General features: G+C 34.4%; 1 pseudogene; it reads right to left on the bottom strand.

Moving 5' to 3' along the window:
• Positions 1-670: 670 nt before the first annotated feature.
• LOC126949025 (ras-related protein Rap-1b-like) lies at positions 671-15,935 on the bottom strand (annotated as a pseudogene).
• Positions 15,936-18,804: the final 2,869 nt, after the last annotated feature.

Below are 18,804 nucleotides of genomic sequence, written 5' to 3' on the forward strand. Positions count from 1 at the left end.
ATGGGACTACCATATTTTAAAGACAAGATTACTGACTCCACAGTTTTTTTGAAAACTTATAAAACTATATATCTATGTTGATCCAAGTACTTATTTTGTACAATACAATGATAAAGACCTTGAATTTATTTTTAAAAATTACAATAAGCTACAAGTATCAAAGAAGGAAAGTTATCTAGAATAGTCTTTATAGGAGCTCTTTGGACTTTCTTTTATTATGCTAAAGTAGTGGTGTGTTTAGGATTTACATTATTGTACTCTTCAATACAAAGTATGGGGCATGTTAAAGGATACAGCACATCATTTTCAGACATTTACCACGTTAGTAGATGAAGAATTTTTCTTAGTGTATTTGATATAGATCTGATTTTACTAGCTATATACTTAGGACTATTATATGAATAAAAATCTAACTTGTGATATTGAAACATGATAAGAATTTGCAAACTGATGTAGGAGCTTTCATCCATCTCTTAAGGGACACCACAATAGGAAAGTCTAAGATGTTGGTAGGTTTAACAAAGTTGGAATGCACTGTTGAATCGGGCAACAGTTCTTCAGACCTAGCTCAGAGCTACAAGGCATTCAGTGTATTAAACCAGCTGACGTGACTTTTTGCAAGCCTTCCCAGCCACTGGAATTTTTGTTAATTTGTTGCACTGGGTAATAGCTAATTAACATTTACTTGTAATTTTGAAGAAGATTATAAGCATGCAATGTTGGCCCACTGTCTTGCTAGATTTTGACCTTGTTCCTTTTCTACAACTCTTTCATCTTCCAAGTCACAATTATTACTGACAAGAATCATTGCAACATCATCAATGTCTTTAACTTGAAGAATCTTTTCTCTTAGATCTTGGGAATCATTAAATGTGGACATTGCTACGATGAAATAAACTAACGCAAAGCCTTGTTTGTTTTGCATGTACAAAGCCCTCATTGCTGAAGATTTTTCTGTTTTTGTGGCATCCAAGATTTTAAGCATACACTGTTGTGCATCTATTTCAAGTTGCTTTCTGTAAGAGTCTTCAATCGCAGGATCATAATTTTCAACATAATTTCCTTGGACAAATTGTAAAGGCAGAGCAGACTTTCCAATGCCTCCTGAGCCAAGAATGACTAGCTTATACTCATGCGTGATACAAACTTGTCACAACCTAATGCTTCCTATCCAGTCACTGGGTCCCTGCAGCCAGTTTCACCCCACACTCCCTCTTGATGGTGCTAACATGGCCCTGCCACTGCAGTCCTTCTGGCTGGTTTACACACTTGGCTCTGCAAGTCTTAAGATTTCTTAAGAAAATTTTAATGGATATGAAAAGAAAGAAATGTTTGTTTCGACTTTGTTTTCATTTCTTCCTACCTTTGATTAAATTGTATCTCTGTAGTGAGGCATAATTTCAGTATTCATATATCTTTCTTCTCTATTAGTAATACCTTTCTCATTTTTGCATTCTGCCATTGAGATATTTTTCTCTCCAAGAAACTATAAAAGTCAGAGCCTGATCAGTTTAACTTGAAAAACTGTATTTCTGTCAACAAAAGAGGCCAAGTGGCCCTTTCTGCAATTACCAGTGACCCGTGATTTTTATCCTTTTAGATATAGTTTTACTAGCAGTTTAGGAGCTATTGTCACTGGGATAATCTGAGATGCCCACTCCGAGGTTGCACTTCATACACTCTGTCATAGACCATCTTTAAGAGCCCCATTTACAGCAGAAATATACATGCATCTCCCACCACCAACTGTATAATATATGGTGCATTTGTGACTAAGTCAAGGTTTTAAATTATTGCTTTAAATATAGCTCTTAAATAAGACAATTGACTTTCCTGTTTCAAAACTGTTAGAAAACTCAGCAGACCCAAATATTTAGTTAATTTGAAATTAAATCATAGAGAAAGAAAAGTACAATTTCAAAAAGCCAAAAGACACATCGTTGATTATTTTGCTGATCCCAACTATATTCGATATTTTCCAGAACTCTAGTCCATTCTCTACTTTGTCTTCAGTGAAGTGCTCATATAGATATAACGTCAATCAATGAAAACAAATGTTTATTTTTCACTTCATGTTTTAACACTAGAATAACTACTACATGGATATAGAGTTAAGGTAAATTTATTGATTACATGTTGTGGATTTTAGGACACTATGGTTCTTTTCTAGTTTATAATAGATTTCCAGTGTATCTAGAAATCTATTAAATGTATAAATAAATGTTTATTTTTCTCATACACGATTGACATAGAAAATCATATATACACAACCACATTAGGTATGACAAGTACATAATGAAAACCTACTGTATTACAACTCTGTGCTGAGATTTAGACATATAAGCTAGTGGGAAAACAGACAAAACAAATAACTAGTCAAATATTACACTGTGGTGAGAACTAGGAGGAAAGAAACCAGGTAGCTGATCGTGAACAATGGTATGGGTGTGAGGATGAAGGAGTGAGAGGTTGGTTAAGATAGACTTTCTTTTAGAGAAGTGAGGAGACAGATTCTTAAAGGTTAAGAAGGAGAACCATATTAGGATAAGAGGATAGAGGGAAAGCCATGAAGTAAGAAAAACTCTGACATATTTCAGAAACTGAATAAAGGTTGGAATGGCTAAATTGCAGTAAGTAAATCAGAGAGTGGCACTATACTAAATGAGAATGATGTATATGGATCCTGCAGAACATCTCAGGTTCTACAAAGACACCAGATTTTCTTTAAGATATTATAGTAAAATACTAATATATGCACACAAGACAGAGAGAGAGAGATGGACTGACTATTAAGAAATACAATTAGTTGGAGAATTTACTTGCAAGGTTATAATGAGCCTGACAGAATTGGAATGCTGGTAGAAGACTTGAGACTCTTGAACCGGAGACAAAAGCCATTGTCATTCACAGCATTGCAAGCAGCATGAGGATCTACATATTTGTTCCAGTTCTTCTTATTTCCAAGTCCCACATCAGCAACACAGATGGGCCCAGATGGACACTGAGACAAGCAATGAATAGGTGCTGTTGCAAGACAGGGACTCTGAACTTACAGAACATAAATCTTTTGTAATGAACGGCCTGCCCTTTCTCCAGGAAAGGATGTGATCTTCATTATAAAGGAGAGTAAACATGCTTACACTTGGGTCTAGCATGAGATACATTATCTTTGAAAATTATCTCTTTGATCTATAAACATCCTTCAAAATAGTCTAGAGCAAAGATAGACAACTGCTTCTATTTGCAAGATATGCAGAAATGCAAGGAACCCATGGATAATTGTTTTTCAGCAGTCAGGATCTGATTTATATTTTAAGCAAGTCATGATGATTACACCATGGAGAATATTGAGAGGAGGTGAGTGTTATGTAGGATGACCACTGGGATATCATCACATAATTATGAGATGTGCTTTGGTGGAAGAGGAGATAATTCTGGCCTGAACTAGGCATATGCCTATTAAGATGGAGAAAACTCAACAAGTCAGTATATATTTTGGAGGTAAAATTTGCAGAATTTATAAATTTTTACTTAATTGCATAGGTGAAATAATTTAGAAGTCAAAAATTTATTTGGATAGAAATGCTTATGTGGTATAGGAAAATAAAGTCATTTTTACTGAAGCAAAACAAAGTTCAATTTTGAATATGTGAGGCTTAAAATAAATGTAAAGTACTGAATATTTACAAGATGGGGCTCAGAAGAAAAATGTATGTGAAAATGATTTTTGGAGTCAACAAGTAGACAATGTATGAATTCCTGAGAATGAATTAAATCACCCAACAATCATTAAAAATGATTTAAAGAGAGAAGAGTGAACTCAAATACTAAAGAAAACCAATGATAAGTTATCAGATATAGTAAGAGGCACCTGAAAATTTAGCAACTAGTTGTAAAAGGCAGATTATTGTATTTAAAAAAAAAAAAAAAAAAACCCAAAAATAAGTTTAATTTTATGCTGCAGGAAGGATACAGACATCTGGTTCAAATTGTCCTAATTAACTACTTTATTTATCATTAATTGGGGAAGCTTAATGGAGCAAACATTTCTAACTAATACACACAAAATCGACGTTCTTCTTTAAAATCTAATTTCTAACTAAATATTGACCAAGAAACTCACAACTGCAGAGCTGTTACAAATTTTGAAATTAACATTGCTCATGTAGCATTTATCTTCCACAAAAAATAAAGAAAAGTCTTACAAATAAAATTCAGTGTATTATAAATCATGTAAACCTAAAGTAATAAAGACAGAAATTGCTAGTGAAGGAGACTGTTGAAGTAGAAAAAATAAGTTTTAGAGTAAAGATGTTACTTTCTTGTTTTTACATATGAAGGATCAAGATTCAGTCTGAGGTTCTTAAAATAATACAAAGAATTGATGTCTCATATTTAAAATACGTAGGAAACAAATAAACTATAGAATATAACTAGCAATACTAAAAGGCTCATAGTTTAACAGTATCATACTAATGTTACTTTCCTGGTTTTGCTCATTATACTATGGTTATGAAAGATGTGATCATTAGTAGAAGTTGGGTAAAACTAATTCTCAAACTTGTCTAAAAATATTTCCATTTAAAATGTTTTAGAAATTAAAAAATATATATCAGTATAAGGAGAGAAAGTGAAAGTATGCTATTCCCTCATGTTAGAATCTATAATGATGTTGCCTATCAACATGTCCCATTCTCATCATTTTGCTTCCTAATCAACTATCAATACTGTCAATGTATTAACATTTCCCTCAAAGCTGTGTATCTCAGAAGAAATTGACAACTTTCTCACCTGCAGCAGAAGCCTGTATTAAAGTGCAAACTAATTATTCTTCCCAGTAATTAATTAGTTCAAGAACGAACATGCAACTTAATCTCAGCAAATGTGTAGTGAAAAGAAGATTGTTGAGCGCCTTGTGAGAATAGTTTAACCCTGAAGGAGAACACATTATTATTCCTCTGGATTTTGTGTGAGCTTTCTGAAGCCTAGAACTTGAGTAACCAATTTGCTACCTGTAAAGATAAAATTAGTTGTGCAGATGGCAGAACATATTAGAAAGAAACTGAGTTCTTGATGATATAATTGAACTTCTAAAATAATTCGCCCTGAAGACTGTTACGTAAAATAAAAGAAAAATACACCACACTTTGATCCAGATTGAGCTACATGCGTAAAATTGAAAGCATGATAACTGAGAAGAATTATCAATGGACACCATGCAATTGTGATAACTCAAGAAATGATTGTAGAATCAGTTGTTTAAAATTCCCTTATTAACCATTGAATAACTAAAAACAGAATTATATGAAAATACCTAACTGTAGTAAGTGAAGAACAGAATAAGGATAAATTTAACTTTTTTTCACTTAATATCATTCAGTGTTTGTTTTTTTTCTTTCCATTCCCATATATAAATCAAATATTTACAAAAAATTTTGGGACAGTAATCAGTATAATAATTCAGAGTGTAGGAGAAAGATTTGAATGTTGATTAAAAAGAGCTGTAAGTTTTTGCTATTTTTTTCATCCCCAGTCATGTGTTCATCACTTATATGAATGGCAGACATAGAGGCAAAAATTAATAATATACACAATGTTAAAAACAAGAAATAGACTGAAAGAAGGAGTTTGTAACATAAATCATAGTAATTGGATGAACGTATGCTTTCATATATATATATATAAAATTACTATTTTTATTTGGAAAAAAGCAAATATAAAAACGGGCAATGGCTGATAATTAGTAACTCCCCAAAGAATAAATATATATGTCCAATACACCCATAAATAGATACACAATCACTAATAATGAGAAACAATAAAATTAAAACAATATTGCAAAGTTTTTAAATCCATCAAATTATAATAATTTTAAAGCCTAATTATCTGCTTTCTTAACCAGAATAAAATCAAAATAGGCACTCGCAAATTATTTGGACAGCAGTATTGCTTGGTTGCATTACTTCTGGAAAGCAATTTGGCAGTAGCTATTAAATGTATATACCTTCTTTGCCTCAGTCGTTCACTTATAGGAGTTTATACTTTAGATATATTCACATATGTGCAGAAAAAATAAATGTTTATAAATGCTGATTATATTTTATATTTTAAATGGTGATAACTTAAAAAATAAAACAAATATTCCAAGTGAAGAGAATGATTAGAAAATGTATGGGATAGTCTTATTATACCACCACCACTAAAGAGATGAAGCAAAGCCCTAATTATAATGCTGATTAAATAAAGCACATAACAATATAATGAAAAGTATAATTCCACATTTTTGTGCCTATGTGTGTAAACACGTACAAAAAATTGGGGACGTTACTGACTATAATATAGGGTGTGGGAGAAAAATTTGAGTGTTGATTGAAAAGAGCTGTAAGTTTTTGCTATTTATTTTCTGAAGTCTGAATATTCAAAAATATACTTTGGTAATTTTTTTAGACAGTAAAAGAATTTTATAGAAGACAATTAGGGTGTTACATTTTTATAATTGGAATTGTTTTCACATACTGTTCAATATCATATAAGTTATTACCTACATTTATGATTCAGAAATAATCATGTTCCTATAAGAAGTAATGGCATAATATAAAAATTATCCTTAATGAATATGGACTATTCTACTATAATATGTAATAATCATTTCATGGTAAATGGGGTATTCATCACCTCAACCATTTATCCTTTGTGTTACAAATAATCCAATTATACTCTTTTAGTTATTTTTAAATGTGCAATCAAATTATTATTGACTATAGTCATGCTGATATGCTATCAAATACTAGAGCATATTCATGCTTTCTAATTTTTGTTCTCATTAACCCCATTCCTCAACCACACCCCATCTCCAGTATTCTTCTCAGCCTCTGGTAACTGTCATCCTACTTTCTATTCTCATGAATTCAGTTGTTTAAATTTTTAGCTCCCACAAATAAGTGAGAACATGAGAAGTTTGTCTTTCTGTGCCCAGCTTATTTCACTTCACATAATGATCTCCAGTTCTGTCCATTTTGTTGCAAATGACAGGATCTCACTTTTTCTTTATGGTGGAATCGTGCTCCATTGCATATGGAACATTTTCTCTGTTCATTTTTCAATAGACCCTTGTTTCCAAATCTTTGCTATTGTGAATGGTTTTGTGATGAACACAGGAGCGTAAACATCTTTTCTATATGTTGATTACCTTTCTATTGGATATATACTTAGCAGCAGGATTACTTTATAATATAATGTGGTAGCTGTATTTTTCATCTTTTGAGAAATCTCCAAACTTTTCTTCATAGTGATTATAATAATTTACATTCCCATGAACATTGTTTGAGGGTTCTCTTTCCCCAACTTCCTTGCCAGCATAAATTATTGCCTGTCTTTTGGTTAAGAGCCATTTTAACTGGAGTGAGATGATACCTCATTGTAGATTTGATTTGCTTTTCTCTGATGATCAATGATGTGGAGCATCTTTTCATACACCTGTTTTCCATTTGTATGTCTCTTTTATGAAATAATTGTTATGATATTTTGCATATTTTTAGTCAGATTATTAGATTTTTACCTCGAGTTGTTTGTGATCCTTATATATTTTGGTTATTAATCCCTTGTCAGATAAGTTGTTTGCACATATTTTCTCTCATTCCATGAGTTATCCCTTCACTTTGTTGATTGTATCCTTTGCTATGCAGAGCTTTTTAACATGATGTGATTTAATTTGTCCATTTTTGCCTTGGTTGCCCGTGCTTGTGGGTTATTGCTTAAAAAATCTTTGCCCAGTCTAGAGTCTTGGAGAATCTCCCTAATGTTTTCTTTTAGTAGTTTCATAGTTTGAAGTCTTAGGCTTAAGTATGCAATCCATTTTGGTTTTTTAAAATATGGTGAGAGATAGGGGTCAAGTTTTATTCTTGTACCTACAGATATCCAGTTTCCCAGTATCATTTATTGAAGAGATTCTTTTCCCCAGTGTATGTTTTTGGAACTTTTGTTGAAAATGAGCCACTGTAGATATATGTATTTATTTCTAATTTCTCTATTTTGTTCTGTTGGTTTATGTATCTATTTTTATGTATCATGCTGTTTTGGTTATACTGCCATGCTGTGTAGTATAATTTGGAATCAGGAAATGCAATTACTCCAGTTTTTTTCTTTTTGCTAAGAATGGCTTTGGCTATTAGTCTTTTGTAGTCCCTGTATATTTTAGTATTATTTGTTCTATTTCTGTGAAGAATGTTGTTGTTATTTTGACAGGCATTATATTGAATCTGCAGAATGCTTTGTGTAATATAGACTTTTTAACAATATTGATTCTTCCAATCTATGAAGATGGAATAGCTTCTCATTTTTTGTTTCCCCTTCAATTTCTTGCATAAATGTTTTATAGATTTCATTGTAGACATCTTTCACTTCTTTGCTTCAGTTTATTCCTAGGTATTTAATTTTACTTATAGCCATTGTAAATGGGATTATTCCTTGATATCTTTTTCAAATTGCTACTATTGGCACATACAAATGCTACTGATTTGTGTACATTGATTTTGGATCCTGCAACTTAATTTTTAGTTCTAATCATTTTTTGGTACAGTCTTTAGGTTTTTTTCATATATAAGATTATATCACCTGCAAACAAGCATAATTTGATTTATTTCTTTCCAATTTGGATGTTCTTTATTTCTTTCTATTGTCTGACTGCTCTAGCTAAGATATCCATTACTATATTGAATAACAGTGATGAAAGTGGGCATCCTTGTCTTGTTCCAGATCTTAGAGGAAAGACTTTCGGTTTTTTCCCTGTTCAGTATGATAGTAGCTGTGGGTCTGTCATATATGGCTTTTATTGAGTTGAAGTGTTCCTTCTATACCCAGTATTTTTACCGTTTTTATACCCAGTATTTATACCAATTTTATTTATACCAGTATTATTTATACTAGTATTTTTACCCAATATTTATACCAATTTTCCTTATTATGAAGGAATATTGAATTTATCAAATGCTTTTCCTGTACCAGTCAAAATGGTAATGCGGATTTTGTCCTTCATTCTGTTGATATAATGTACCACATTGATTGATTTGCATATGCTGAACCATCTATGCATCCCTGGGATAAAACCCACTTGGTTGTAATGAATGATTTTTTATGTGTTTTTCATTTGGTTTACTACTATTAGGTTGATGCAAAATTAATTGTGGTTTTGCCATTGCTTTTAATTGCAAAAACCACAAATACTTTTGCACCAGACTAATCTTTTGTTGAGAATGCTTGCATTAATGTTCATCAGAGTTATTGGCCTATAGTGTTTTTTTGTTTTGTTTTGGTTTTTTTTTTTTTTTTTTTTTTTTGTAATGATGTTTCTGTGTATGATTTTGGTATCAGGACAATAATGACCTTGTAGAGTGAGTCTGGAAGTAATCCGTACTCCCATAGTTGAAGTAAAAATGGTATTCATTCTTCTTGAAATGTTTGGTAAATTTCAGCAGCGAAACTATTAGGTCCCAGGTTTCCTATGCTGGGAGACTTTTTATTACATTTTTGACCTCATTACTTTTTATAGATCTGCTTAGGTTTCAGATTTCTTGATGGTTAAATCTTAGTAGGTTGTGTCTAGGAATTTAATCATTTCTTCTAGATTTTTCAAATTATTGGCATATAATTGCTCACAGTCTCTAATGATTCTTTGAATTTCTGCATTGCCAGTTTTAATGAATCTTTTCATCTCTGATTTTATTTATTTGGTTCTTCCCTCTTTTTTTTTAGTCTGGCTAAAAGTTTGCGGATTTTGTTTAGCTTTTCAAAAACGAAACTTTTGGTTTCATTTTGGTATTATTTTCTTCATTTCAATTTTATTTACTTCTGTTGCGATCTTTATAATTTGCTTTCTTCTACCAGTTTGGGGTTTGGTTTGTTCTTGCTTTTCTAATTCTTTAATATGCATTGTTAGGTTGGTTTTTTTTTTTTTTTTTTTTTGGAAGTTTTTCTCCTCTTTTGAAGTCAGTGCTTTTTGTTTTAAACTTTCCTCTAGGTACTGCTTTTTCTGTATCCCATAAGTTTTGATGTCATGTGTTTCCATTTTCATTTGTTTCAAAATGTTACCACTTTCTTCTTAATTTCTTCATTGACCCTCTGAACACTCAGAAGCATATTGTTTAATTTCCATGTGTTTGTGTAGCTTTCAAAGGACCTCTGATTATTGATTTCTAGCTTTATTCCATTGTGAGCAGATAATATACTTGATATGATTTCAATTTTTTTTTGAATTGTTTAAAGCATGTTTTGTGGCTTAAGATATGGTCTATCCTTGGGAATGATCTATGAGCTGAGAAGAAAAATGTGTATTTTGCTATTGCTGCATAAAATGTTCTGTAAATTTCTATTGGGTCAATTTGGTCTGTAGTGCAGATTAAGACCAATGTTTCTTTGTTTCCATATGGATGATTTGTCCAATGCTAGCCCAGCACAGCACCAGGAATTGCAGGAATTGCTCAGGAATTGCAGTCCTTGTGTTCTAGATTGCCTGTCAGGTTTTCTTGTGACCTCAGAGTGCTTTAGCCCATGGTGGTGGGGTTTACCAGGAATCAGGTCCTGACTGCTGGGATGAACAGTTCTCTTCTGGCTAGAGCTGGTCCAAATGCTCCGGAAACAGCTGAATTCTGCCCTGTGTTGCTTTCTACAGTAATAGGGAACCACTGAGTTCCAATGTAATGTCCCACAACTACTGGACTTTCCCTTCCCCAAATGTACATGTTCTCTCTCCATACCCCGCAGCCACTGAACCTGCTGGAGGAAGGAGGAGGGGTGGTGTTGGCAATTTAAGACTGTCTTTCTTTTCCTCTTCAATGCCTCTGTCCTTGATATAATGTTGAAACTAGGTACTGTGATTACAAACCTAATTGGTGGTTCTTATGAAGGTACATTCTTGTGTGGATATTTGCTCAATTAGGTGTTCCTGTGGGGGTGAGGATAATTGCTGAAAGGTTCTATTTGGCAATCTCGCTCCACTTCCTTCCCTAACTCTTATTCATGAGGTGAAGTTTTGAAGAGTGTACAAATAGGCTCTAACAGACTAAAACTATGCTTCTTTGCACTATATTTTAAATAATTTGATGTTTAAGATTTGAGTTTAGTACTGGTAAACTTTGGGCTGCAGTAAAGAAGTAAACAACATGGAGACATTTTAGGTCAATACACAGGAGCCATCTTTGCCAATTTATGTAACAACCTGTAAATGTAAAACAGGAAAATTAACATAATTTATTTTGTTTCTTTCTCTATTTTTCTTTTTCTTTTTTACTTTAAGTTCCAGGATACATGCGTAGAATGTGCAGGTTTGTTGCACAGGTATAGATGTGCCATGGTGGTTTGCTGCACCTATCAACCCATCAGCCAGGTTTTAAGCCCCGCATGCATTAGCTATTTGTCCTATTGCTCTCCCTTCCCTTGCTCCCTCCACCCCTAACAGGTCACAGTGTCTGTTTTTCCCCTGCCTGTGTCCATGTGTTCTCATTGTTCAACTCCCACTTATGAATGAGAACATGTGGTGTTTGGTTTTCTGTTCCTGTGTTACTTTTCTGAGAATGATGGCTTCCAGCTTCATCCATGTCCCTGCAAATAACATGATCGCATTCATTCTTGTGGCTGTATAGTATTCCATGGTGTATATGTGCCACATTTTCTTTATCCAGTCTATCACTGATGGGCATTTGAGTTGGTTCCATCTCTTTGCTATTGGGAATAGTGCTGCAAGAAACATACATGTGCATGTATCTTTATAATTGAATAATTTATATTCCTTTGGTTATATACCCAGTAATGGGTTTACTAGGTCATATGGTATTTCTGGTTCTAGATCCTTGAGGAATCACCACACTGTCTTCCAAAATGGTTGAACTAATTTACATTCTCACCAACGATGTAAAAGTGTTCCTATTTCTCCACAGTCTCGCCAGCATCTGTTATTTCTTGATGTTTTAATAATTGGCACCTGACTGGCATGACATGGTATCTCATTGTGGTTTTGATTGGCATTTCTCTAATGATCAGAGATGTTGGGATTTTTGTCATATGCTTGTTGCCCATATAAATGTCTTCTTTTCAGAAGTGTCTGTTCATATCCTTTGCCCATTTGTCGATGGGCTTATTTATTTTTTTTCTTGTAAATTTGTTTAGGTTCCTTATAGATTCCGGATATTAGGCCTTTGTTAGATGGGTAGATTGTGAAAATGTTCTCCCATTCTGTAGGTCACCTGTTCACTTTGATGATAGTTTATTTTCCTATTGTAGAAGCTTTTTAGTTTAATTAGATCCCATTTGCTAATTTTTGCTTTCGTTGCAATTGCTTTTGGCGATTTCACCCTAAAATCTTTGCCCATGGCTATGTCCTGAATGGTATTGCCTAGGTTTTCTTCTAGGGTTTTTATGGCTTTGTGTTTTAATACATTTTGAGTTAATTTGTATATAAGGTGTAAGGAAGGGGTCCCATTTTGACTTACTGCATATGGCTAGCCACTTTTCCAAGCACCATTTATTAAATAAGGAATGCTTTCTCGATACTGTTTTTGTCAGGTTTGTTGAAAATCAGATGGTTGTAGATGTGTGGTCTTACTTCTAAGGTCTCTATTCTGTTCTGCCGATCTATATGTCTGTTTTGGTCCCAGTACCATGCTGGTTTGGTTACTGCAGCCTTGTAGTATAGTTTGAAGTCAGGTAATGTGATGCCTCCAGCTTTGTTCTTTTTGCTTAGGATTATCTTGGCTATGTGGACTCTTTTTTAGTTCCATATGAATCTTAAAGTAGTTTTTTTTTTTTTTTTTCTGTGAAGAATGGCATGGGAATAGAATTGAATCTATAAATTAATTTGGGCAGTATGGCCATTTTCATGATATTGATTCTCCCTATCCATGAGGATAGAATGTTTTTCCATTTATTTCTGTCCTCTCTTATTTCCTTGAGCAATGGTTTGTAGTTCTCCTTGAAGAAGTCCTTCATGTCCCTTGTTAGCTGTATTCCTAGGTATTTTATTCTCTTTGTAGCTCTTTGTAGCAATTGTGAATTGGGAGGTCATTCATGATTTGGCTCTCTGCTTGTCTATTGTTAGTGTGTGGGAATTCTTGTGATTTTTGCACATTGATTTTGTATGCTGAGACTTTGCTGAAGTTTCTTATCAGCTTAAGGAATTTTGGAGCTGAGACAATGGGGTTTTCTAAATATAAGATCACATCCTGTGCAAACAGAGACAACTTGACTTCCTCTCTTCCTATTTAAATACACTTTATTTCTTTCTATTCACTGCTTTCCCTGGCCAGAACTTCCAATACCATGTTACCTATTAGTGGTGTGGTGAGAGAAGGTATCCTTTTCCTGTGCCGCTTTTCAAAGGGAATGCTTTCTGCTTTTGCCCATTCAGTATATTGGTTGCGGGTTGTCACAAATAACTGATTATTTTGAAGTATGTTCCATCGATACCTAGTTTATTGAGAGTTTTTAACATAAAGAGATGTTGAATTTTACCGAAGATCTTTTCTACATCTATTGAGATAATCATGTGGTTTTTGTCACTGGTTCTGTTTATGTGACGGATTATGTTTATTGATTTGTGTATGGTGAACCAGCCTTGCATTGCAGGAATGAACTTGACTTGATCATGGTGGAAAAGCTCTTCGATGTGTTGCTGGATTTGGTTTGCCAGTATTTTACTGAAGATTTTCTCATTAATGTTCATCAGAGATATTTGCCTGAAGTTCTTTTTATTGTGTGTCTGCCAGGTTTTGGTGTCAGGATGATGCTGGCCTCATAAAATGAGTTAGGGAGGAGTCTGTCATTCTCAGTTGTTTGGAATAGTTTCTGAAGGCATGGTACCAGCTTCTCTTCATAGTTTTGGTAGAAATCAGCTGTGAATCCATCTGGTAGTGGGCTTTTTTTTTTGGTTGGTAGGCTATTTATTACTCCCTCAATTTCAGAACTTGTTATTGGTCTATCCAGGGATTCAACTTCTTCCTGGCTTAGTCTTGGGAGAATGTACGTGTCCAGGAATTTATCCATTTCTTCTAGAAAGGCAGGCCTGGTGGTGATAATTCCCACCGTATTTGTTTTTCTGAAAACATATTTTATTTATCTTTTGCTTAGGAAGCTAAGTTTGGCGGATATGACATTCTGAGTTAAAAAATCTTTTCTTTAAGAATGGTGAATTGGCCCCCACTCTCTTCTGGCTTGTAAGGTTTCTGCTGAGAGATCTGCTGTTAGTCTGGTGGACTTCCCTTTGTAGATAATGTGGCCTTTCTCTCTGGCTGCCCTTAACATTTTCTCCTTCATTTTGACCTTGGAGAGTCTGATGATCATGTGTCTTTGGGTTGATCTTCTTGTGGTGTATCTTAATGGTGTTTTCTGTATTTCCTGAATTTGAATATTAGCCTGTCTTGCTAGGTTGTGGAAGTTCTGGATAATGTTCTGAGGTGTGCTTTCTAACTTGTTTCTATTCTCCCCATCTCCTTCAGGTACTTCAATCAGTCATAGGTTGTCTTTTTACATAGTCCCACATTACTTGGATGTTTTGTTTATTCTGTTTTATTCTTTTTTCTCCAATCTTGTCTGCTTGCCTTATTTCACCAAGATAGTCTTCAATCTCTGATAGCATTTCTTCCACTTGATCAATTCAGCTATTGATACTTGTGTATGCTTCACAAAGTTCTCGTGCTGCATCTTTCAGCTCCATCAGGCCATTTATGTTCCTCTCTAAACAGTTTATTCTAGTTAGCAGCTCCTCTAGCCTTTTATCAAGGTTCTTAGCTTCTTTGAATTGGGTTAGAACATGCTTCTTTAGCTCAGAGGAGTTTGTTATTACCCACTATCTGAGGCCTACTTCTGTCTATTCGTTCATCTCATCCTCCATCACCTTCTGCGTCCTTGCTGGAGAGGTGCTGTGATCGTTTGGGGGAGAAAATGCACTCTGGCCTTTTGGGTTTTCACCGTTTTTACATTGATTCTTTCTCATCTTCATGAGTTTGTCTATTCTCAATCTTTGAGGCTGCTGATCCTTGGATGAAGTTTTTCTGGGGAAATTTTTTGTTCATGCTGTTGTTGTCGCTTTCTATTTGTTTGTTTGTTTGTTTTTCTTTCAATAGTCAAGTCCTTCTTCCTTAGGGCTGCTGAAGTTTGCTGGGGGTTCACTTTAGGCCCTATTCATCTGGTTTGCTCCCATGCCTGGAGATGTCATTCAAGGAGGCTAGAGAACAGCGAAGATGAGTACCTGCTCCTTCTTCTGGGATCTCTGGCCTTGAGGGGCACTGGCATGGTGCCAGTAGGACTGTTTCTCTATAGGATGTCTGAGAATCCCTTTTCGTGGGACTCACCCAGTTGGGTGGCACAGGAAGCAGGACCCATTTAATGAGGCACTTTGGCTGTCCCTTGGTGGAGGTGGTGTGCTGCACTGTGGGGAATCCGGGATTCCTCAGAGCTAGCAGGAGGAAAGACTAAATTTGCTGGTCTGTGGAGACTATGGCCACCCATTCCCCTAGGTACTCAGTCCCAGGGAGATCAGAGTTCTGTTCATGAGTCCTTGACTAGAGTTGGAGTTTCTGCAGGGAGGCCCTGCAGCTGCAGTGTTGGCTGCTGCCACTCCATCAAGGAGTCCAGATAGCTTATACAGCAGGCATCCACAGAATTGGTGATGGCTGCCCCTCCCCCCAGTAACTCAGCAGGCTTAGAGGAAGGTTCTAACCAAGCTGCATGGCTCCATGGTTGGTACCAAAGGTCCTGATGAGCATTGGCTCCTGAGTGGGATCTTCCCATCCATGGGTAGCACGGTTCCATGGAAAAAGCAGTTTCCCAGGCTGAGTAGCACATTCACTCACCACGTCCCTTGGCTGGAGGTGAGGGCTACCCTGCCCCACGTGGCTCTTAGGTGGGCTCCCATACCATATTGCTCTTCCGTCTTCTCCTTGGGTCATGCCGGCTGCCTAGTCAGTCCTAATGACAGAACCTGGATTCCTTGGTTGCCAGTGCAGGATTCACACACTGTTTTGGATCGTTTTGGTGCTGCTTCTAGTAGGCTATCTGGGCCCCTCCCCCTCTTTCTCTGTTTATTGGATGAATTGACCTATACTGAAGCTCAGAAAGTGTGCATGCTTCTTAGGAGGTGTGTTATGTAATTTTGTCATTGATTAGTTAACTAGCAGGCAGCATATACTCTCTATCATGAATGATTATATGTTAAACTATTTTGCAGCTACAGCACTAGATTAACTTGTTGGAGTATCAGTAAAATATACAATTCCCTGAAGCCAATTATCCTGGCCAAATATTTGCTCAGGATTTTTGCTTACTCATCAATAAGCTAAGCTTCAATTTTCAAAAAGGAAAAGAAAAGTCTAGAATAAAATGATATTTACAAAATGTAGAAGGCTCTAAGGATGAATGTATGGTAATTATTATTGTTCTGAAATATTCTTTCAAATTATCTGAGTTTTACAGAAAGAAATTCATATCATAGAGCATAGGGATTGGTGAGACCATATAAGGCAATGAATGCCTTTTTCTAAAAGTAAATGCTGTTTTACTAACAACAATAAAAATTTTGATGTATTCACTAGAAGAATCTATTAGTGCCTGTAAATGAGTATATTTCTATTATTTCTTTTATGCTCTAGGAATAAAACTTAAAATTATTATTACAGTAAAATTGCATTAGGAAGCACCTTGCCATAACAGCGGATTTAGATTATTTTTAGAGAAATAAAATGTTCTCTACAGTGGGGAATTTGGCACATCTTTCTATAGCATGTATTTCCTAGAATATTATAATGGTGCTAGTCTATAATTGTGGACATACAGGAAAATATGAATTTCTTTTCTCTTTTTAAGTTTCCAAAACACAGTGAGGAATATACGCTTTTATCTTGCCCAGCATCTCCTTAAGAAATCATCTTTTTCTTTCCCACTGTTAGTTCAATTGTTTTGAATGGAACTAACTGTATTTCAGAAGTACACCTATGTCACTGGAATTTTTTAATTCAATGTATTATATTTTCAAATACAAATAACCTTGTCAGTTGAGTAAAAACTTGGCCCCTTTGTGAAAGTGATGAAAGAAGCATCTAAGTTTGCAACACAGAGTAATGTTGCTTTTCCTTTTTTGACTGGGAAACTACAGGGTTAATACTCTTCCACACAGAAGGGAGAAAGTAAATCAAACAACTAAATTATATAATAATGAATGTGAGCCTGAACTGTGCACCTCATGTATATAGGAGTTAGTTTCCTTAACTGTGCATAGAACACTGTAGAATACTACATATACATACATATATAGAGAGAACACTACATATATACATATATGTATATATTTTATATATACACACATATTTTATTGCCCCAAATCTCAATTTTAATGTGTATCTTATAATTAAAAAGTTAAATTCCACCTATCCTTGCTGTACCAAAAATTATTTCCAGTTCCTGCTTTCTCCTACATCAGACTTCCCTGGTGAAATTCTCATAATGACTTGATTTGTCCAATCATGTTTACAACATTGTTATATGACTAGGATGACTCTTAGGTAAATACCTAGCTCTTTGATCTAGAACACTACATATATATACATATACATATGTATATATGGAATGCATACATATATACATATGTGTATACATATACATACGTATATACGCATATATACATATATGTGTATACATATACAAACATATATACACATACACATACATAAATATATGTGTATACATACACATACATATGTATATATGTGTGTGTGTGTATTCTAAATATACATATGTATGTGTATATATGTGTAGTGTTCTAGATCAAAGAGCTAGGTAATTACCTAAGAGTCATCCTAGTCATGTAACAATGACTATTGTATACACATATATATGTATATAATACATACATATATGTATATATGTAGTGTTCTAGATCAAAATACATACATATATTATATATGTGTGTGTATATATATGTAGTGTTCTAGATCAAAGAGCTAGGTAATTACCTGAGAGTCATCCTAGTCATATAACAATGTTTTAAACATGATTGGACAAATCAAGTCATTATGAGAATTTCACCAGGGAAGTATGATGTAGGAGAAAGAAGGAATTGGAAATAATTTTTGGTACAGCAAGGATGGGGGGAATGTAACTTTTTAATTATAAGATATGCATTAAAATTGAGATTTCGGGGGAACAAAATGTAGTGATAGCATTATAGTAGAATGAAATATGACTGACTGAGACTGAAATTAAGATGCCATAGATATCCAGCCTGGAGACTCTACATACAGTCAATAATTTGCACTTTCTTTCATCTCTCAATAATTAATAATTCCTTTCAACACTATATTTTTATTTACAGCAAAACATAGTTTAGTCAGACAATTTAGGAAATTCACAAGTTCTGTTCATGTAGACTCCCAGCAGCTGCTTAACTTTCCGGGCACTTTGTCTCTCCCTCCTGATAATGGGGATAATTGAAGAGCACTCACCACTTATGTAGCATATTTAGTTCCTGTTGCTAAATGATATAGATCCATGGTTTTAAGATATGCCCATGCACACAATATTATCATTGTCAATTTAATGGCTTTTATAGTTTCACAAAATGTATCTTCATGACCACTTTGAAAGATTTATAACGTTTATTTTCATTTGGAAACTTCTGTCTGAGAATTAGCATGAATGGTATAGAGAATTAAGGGGCTGTTAGGATTTATAAGGACAGCACTATAAATTGTAATTACTAGTTTAAATATGTATTTCTTCAAGTGAAATATAACCCACCATTTACAATCAATTTTTCGCTGTGAA

Source organism: Macaca thibetana, chromosome 2 (assembly GCF_024542745.1).
Source record: "Macaca thibetana thibetana isolate TM-01 chromosome 2, ASM2454274v1, whole genome shotgun sequence".
NCBI classification, from domain to species: Eukaryota; Metazoa; Chordata; class Mammalia; order Primates; family Cercopithecidae; genus Macaca; species Macaca thibetana.